Raw genomic sequence first — 6766 nt, forward strand, 5'->3', positions numbered from 1 at the left:
TGGATCAGTAGCAGTAGTTTTTGACTAAACCTTGATATTTTAGAGCAATCTTGAAATTGGTATAACTGAAAATCATTATGCCAATTACAGTTAATTCATCTTAATTTTCTTCACTTTTAACACATTCAGAGCAAGTATACACAAATGTAATTAAGTAAGAGGTGTTGAATATATATCAGTTTATATATGGTAGTAAGAATAAAATAAAATAAAATTATAAAAAATAAAATAAATAAACCTAGTTAGTTTGATAAACTATGTAGTCTTAATAATAATTATATATGTGTATGTTGTTATACCTTCATTCTTGTAACCTGTAATAACCTACTAGATTGTAATTTCAAGTTATCTAAATATTCTCAATCTTTTAGTGCAATAGCGTATAATATGCAATTATTCTATCAAAATGTTATATATCGGTACTAGTCAAAAATCTAAGGTAAATCAAAGTTATAGATATCATTAAATCTATTTATTAGTTTAGTTAGCACAAAATACTGTTAGCTTCAATCACTCTAGCCAGCAATAAGTTTTTAGGTTACTTGTTTTATATTATGTTTAAGTGATGTCTTGTTTTCTCTGAGATTGTGAACACCCAGATCTCTCGTTTTTGTTTGTGGCCCAGAAGATGAACTGAATATAGTTGGAAACATTGGCGTGAAGATTTTTTGTTACAACTGACCAAAAACTCAGGATTCCTCAAAAATAAAAAAAAATGTTCTGTCCTGTGCGCTAGAGAATTAATATTATTCAGTATATCTGTTTCTATCTGGACCGTGATTTTATTTTCTTTACTATGAAAACCACTGCCCGTTATTTATAGAGTAGCTAAGGGTCATAAATATTTAGCCATATTCCGGGGGGTGGGGGGCTCCCTGAGGCTCGCCGTAGTAAAGCTCCCAAACAGACTGACTCACAGAAAAGAGATTTAAATTAATTACAACGTAAATATTTTTATTATTGCTACTTTTAGAAAGTCAGAGAATTTATAAAAGTTGCCGAAAACTCCAAGGCTGTAAATTAATTCTAATGTCCGTTTCGGGACATCCGGTTTTAATGGTTTAATTTTTTTGTTTTTTATTTATGGTTGTGGTTTACGATATTTTGGTTTTTGTTTTTAAAGTTTCTTTGTCTGTAAGTGAGAAGAAGCTTTAGCATGGCTGTTGCTAACGACTGCGAATGACTTTACGGTAGCTGTAAAAATATGCAGCCAATCGCTTTCTAATTCCATACCAAGGGCGCTCTGTTGGTTTTATTTTTTAATTTCCTTTTCAAGAGATTAACAGTTTGTTATCCCTAAAAAAACTTTACGTGATAATTTTTAAGGTTTATGGCCGCAACCATTGCAGCTAGGTCATTCGTGAAATTGAAAGCGATGTTTAGTAATTACGTAAATGCTATAAACATTTCACAAATAATTCTTACATTCGTGCAGATTTCAGATTTGGAGTTTTTGAGAGGCCCTGATCATGAAAAAGGCCATATTTTACAAATTGGCGAGGATGGTGGGCATGTCTAGTAAACTGAATGTCTCAGAAGGAAGTCGTACGGGTGTTATTCACTTCCGATATTTCACATTGTAAGTGATGTTTTTCAAGAGCTCATGAATTTCTCTCATTGCAGTTTACCTGGAAGCTTGCAGTTTTATACAAATTTGGAATATTACTTGTGTGAAATAGAGTAGAATAGAGAATTTGTTTACTAGGAGAATATACATTCATAAAATATACACTAAATATTCCTCAAATATTTCATTGCGATTGCTATTATTCCAGATAATGATGGCGCTATTATTCTCGGCACCAATGGTGCAACCATTGAGGTTTCTGAACTGGGGTATCACGGCCGCAACTAGCCGTAGTATTGCTAGTTGCGATTGATTTTGATTTGCTGAGACTATAAGAAGAGAATCAATGCCAAAGTAATAATTCTCTCGGATATCCGGGCGGTTCTAGAGAGCAAAGAGTCGGCAGATGAAGCAGAGTTAAGCCACCTTGCCCGCCTTAAAGTAGAATTTCCTAAATAATGGAGGTAGTCAACTTAAGATTAGTTCTTTTTTGAGTGCATGTTATTGAAAAAATTCCTGTTTTTCAGAAATTTCCGAGAGGTTTTATTCCCTGAAACTTGTGCTGGGTGCGCCACTGTACATGCGCTGGGGGAGAGGTCAGTATGTGTTTGATGTCCTAGACTGTTTACCTTGGACACTTTCCTGTTATCTCCTTCAGTTTGTGTTATTTCCCTACACCATATCTTCCTTCTTTTAGGAAACGCACGCTGGCCAGAACTATAAAGGAGAAAAGCCGGCCTACGGCCAAAGGAAGTGAGACATTGTTAATGAACAATAAAGGCTGGGCGAATGTGTTTGTGATTGTTACACACCGGAAACCGAACCTTGTAGTTCGTCACCTTGCCGCTAAAAGGGTAACTTTCCCAATATCTAACTGGGAATACACCTACGTACATACTTTCTGAGAGGCAGATGAGGATGGCCTATTTCTAAATAGACACTCCGACAAACAGACAAACTTCCTGTATCTACGTCATAACTAATAATAACTACGACATTGGGCAGGAACTCTTATCTTTACAGTCCCCTTGTTTGCACAACAATGGTGTGAAATAGCAGTTAAACAATGCCTTTATTTTAGACGAGATAGTCACTGATGGTCGAAGGTTTACTCTAAATGTAACGCAGTTATACAATTTTAACCTGGAAAATGGATTTAAAGTTATAGATTACAATGTTGGTAAGTATACTCAAATATTTCGGAAAAGCTTGGGCGCTATTTGAGAAATAGCAAAACATAAAAAAAGTTGAAAAATGGAAATTCTATTGAAAAAACTTTCAATAGAATTTCAGACGATTTTCTGAAAACCTCTTCTTCTATCATTCGAAATCGGAAGTTCGCCACGATCGCATTACTTTCCTCGCCAGTAGTAAGCGAACGTCTGATCTGTTTCAGTAGAACAGCGGCTGCAGCAAGGTAGATGGCGAAGGTAGAGATAAGATGGTCAAACAAAAAGAAAACAAAACGGCAGCCCAATGAGGTAATATTAGTGGGGACAAGATTATATGGCAGAGGCTGAAGGAAGTTGGCACTTGATGACGGTACCTGGCACATAGTGGAAACGATTTGTAATAAAAATGATGTGCCCTTTCTAGTAGTAAATGGGCAGGTGTCCTTTGGCAAGGCACAACTCCACAGCCTGCAGTCCCCGAACAAGGCTAAACTGAAACCAACAATTTATTTATTATTATAGCTGGTAGAGAGAGATTCCTGTATCAATTGGGGGTATCATAGCCCCTGTCTGGGGCATCATAAGGACCAACATTATCCGAACAGCAGAAGTGCTTGTCCCCCTCAATTAGGGTAACATAGTTTTCTTGAAGTTCCTTCCTTCAATGGAACTGGATTATTCCATTTTTTTTTTATTGCCTTTTCTTCGAGCTCTGTGAATGGATGATGCCGGTCATTCAGCGTCCTAATGATAATGTTGCCACTCTGGCAATAAATTGATCTCTGACAATGACTTTGGCAATTCTGCGAGTAAATGGTTCAAAAATTGCCACCAGTGGTTTGGGCTGTTCATAAAATTGAAAACTTAATGGATTCCCTACCCTGCTCCATTTCTGGGGCTGACCTGTTACCACCAGGATCTGATACAAAGAAGTAATCATTTGATCTCAGATTGGATTCTTATGTATTGTAATTACTGTTATTTATTTTACAGCTTAAAATAATCAGAGCGTACAAGTTCAAGGGAACCGTTAGCAAATTGTGAACCTTCCACCAACCAGGATGTTCAACCCTGCATTCAACTAAACTTTGCACTCAATTCAAGAAACTTACTGAGTTTAGAATTGCAAGGTTCAAAGCAAGAGAATCCCATCCAAATTCGCCGCACCGCGTTTTAAAATGGGCGCACGCTGCGATGACCAAACAATTCTCGTTTTACTTAAGATTTGCGATGTTGTTAAATTTTGAATGAACAATACGTTCTTCAAGGGGGCGGGCCAAATGGTGATGAAACTTGGTATGATCTAAGAGAGGAATTGGGCTCTCTTAAGTCCAGAATGCTGGACTTCTTTTAGGGGTTCATTAACCCAAAATGGAAGTTCAGCGAACTTTTCCAGTTTTTTATGCCTAAAAGTAATGTAATTTTTATGGTTCGGTAGAAATGCTACCGTAGTAAAGAAAAATATATATAAATCATAACTATGAAGTGCCGAAGGCGGCAGAGGAGTACCAAACACTTGGAGCGGAGGTAGCGAAGGGCCACTTGTCTCTATGAAGTGGTTACGCACATGCCCTCAGGTCACTCGTGGTTGTATGCAGGGTGCATATGAGTTCACTGCACCATAAGGTGGTTTACTATTAAATTGCAGTGCAGTTACCTTTTCCCTTTACCCATGTTTAAAAGAGTAAACTGAATAAAGGTGACGTAAAATTATAAATTCTATAGAATTTGAATATCTTAAATTTGGTGAAAGCAGGACAGAGTTCCCGCTGGATATCTTGGGCACGACGGTCCTCTAACGATCTTTTAATTCCCTATATCTTGGAACTTCACTTTCTACTTCCTCCTCAACGACGCTATTTGCTGTGATGTGTGTGTTAGCGCGTGAGGTGTCCGGATCCTGGCATTTTTCTCATTACAGGAAACTACCGAATTCATAGAAGTACTCGTTACTGAACAGCAATTCTATTTTTTTGTTTTATTTCCTCGAAAATTGTTCCAATGATTCCACCTGCACTAATTTCTGAGCTCAAAGAAGCTTAATTTTGATACAAGTAGAATTTACACTTTCATTAAGCCTGTTCAAAATTTTAACTAAAATTCAAAAGTAAAGCTCAGATGTGTGACACATTAATGGCCCCTCACGTTTCGCCTGTGCATAAATATTCAATTCTCATGTAACGAGTGCCATTTCTTGAAGCAGTTCAGTCCAACCACTGATAACTTCCTTCCTCTTCGGGCATTCATACTTCCACATGTGTAACAACTCAACTCACTGCAATTGAATACTCAGAAACAGTACATTTATTGTTACAGAGAATTGGAATCCTCCATTTTAAGGAGCTGCCAAACAATATGCTGTCATCTTATTGTCATAGTTTCTACTTCTTCCTCCTTTCTTTGTCTGTTGAAGGAAGGATTCAGAGTGTTTCATCCAGAAGTACATGAAGCTTCCGGCTGAGAAAAAAAGTGTTTCCGCGTATGACTTTGCGTCGTAAAGATAACCGAAATCGAGGCAGGTTTTAACTTTATCTTTCAACCTTGATTTTTTCACTATCTCTTACTGGGTAAGAAGTAAGTATAGCGATCGTGACAAATTTTAGATTTCGTGTTTTAACCGGAAATGTTCGAGACAAAATATCTCCAGAATTAAAGATGGCAAGAAGGTGAAACTGTATATTTAGATTGGGCAAACCGTGAGATCTGATGGGCAGTTAGAGTGCTAAAACCCTTTACCGGAAATACTACTCTACTGAATGTTTCTTTTACTCTTTTCCCAAACAGCACCTGAGATCGTTGGAAAACTGTTTATAAACCTACAGATCAGTTGGGTTAGAGCTAAAGGAAACCATCAATGACTTCCTCGTCTAGAATAGTAACTATTTATCAGCTATTTCACACCATTGAGCCGTTGGGCTTGTTGCTAAGAGTATTCTCTAGGCGATCCTCAGGGAAGATCTGGGGGATGTTTGGGGAAATCCACCAACCATTTCGCGATCTTGATGCTTTTGGATAAGAGAGTTATGATTCAGGCACAATATGCAAAGCCTCTGTACCACAAAAGTGGCATTGCAAAAGCTGCTTTCCCACTTATTTGGGTGTAACACCAGGCGACAACTGTGTGTAAAAACCTGAGCGTTTTTATTTCCTGTCAAACGTATGTCTGTCAACTTTTTACACAGACTAAGACCAAAATATTCTGAGGTAATTAAATCCCAAGTGGAAAAGAGTTGTGACGGGTGATGTTCACAATATTGACAGCACAAACAAAGTGATGTGCACCACATTACCGGACAATAAAACTGTTTGGGAAATTAGGAAGGATGCAAAGCCTAGGGCCATATATCAGTTTTGGGTATGGGCAGCAGTAGTGCGGGTGGATGACCTTCGGCAATAAGGGCGCAGGGAAGCCGTGCTGAACAATGCTGTCAAAATATTGTTCCTTGTTAGGGACGATTTCTACTCCCACGGTTTCCTGGTCCAGCCAGGTCGTTCACCCCAGAACTGGAGTCTCTCCTACATAAACACATACTCTTTAGCAAGTATTCTTCTGTATGGAAAAATAATTAGTCTTGCGTTTGGAAAGTTTTATGTCCTTTCAAGTTATGGAAATTGGATACGCCTTTGGGGTCCTTTGGAACTTTACCTTTGATCTTGGTATCCTTTTCTTTAAATTTAATAAACGAAAACAAGCGGAAGTGGTTCTGTGGCGTTGCCCATCTGTCACCGGATGTGCAGGAAGGGCCACTGCTTAAAACTAAAAATATAAAATAAAAAATTTGCTTTTTAATACCAAATTGAATAACAAAAATAAATTTTAATTTCTTATTCGTTATTCCAATTGAAAATATGTAAACTAACCGGTCGTTAGCCATTAATCTTCCATTTAAAGGCTCTCAATAATTTTATTATAGTAATAGATCAGCGGTTGCCAACCTGGGATACGCGAAAGATTGTTTAGGGGTACGCAAAAAAAAAGGTTATCATGGCGGAAGATATAAAAATTATACAGATATATTATTAATGA

The 6766-nt window shown here is 37.5% G+C and overlaps 1 long non-coding RNA gene across 1 annotated transcript; it reads left to right on the forward strand.

The window, feature by feature from the left end:
* The first annotated feature begins 327 nt into the window (after positions 1 to 327).
* Positions 328 to 5734, forward strand: LOC141451856 (uncharacterized). The gene is made up of 5 exons (XR_012457155.1): positions 328 to 439; positions 1436 to 1579; positions 1776 to 2008; positions 2095 to 2163; positions 2265 to 5734. It is a non-coding gene; the product is annotated as an uncharacterized lncRNA (long non-coding RNA).
* The last annotated feature ends 1032 nt before the right edge of the window (positions 5735 to 6766 follow it).

Source organism: Rhodnius prolixus, unplaced genomic scaffold (genome assembly GCF_049639745.1).
Source record: "Rhodnius prolixus isolate KJV_2025 unplaced genomic scaffold, Rpr scaffold_14, whole genome shotgun sequence".
Lineage (NCBI taxonomy): Eukaryota > Metazoa > Arthropoda > Insecta > Hemiptera > Reduviidae > Rhodnius > Rhodnius prolixus.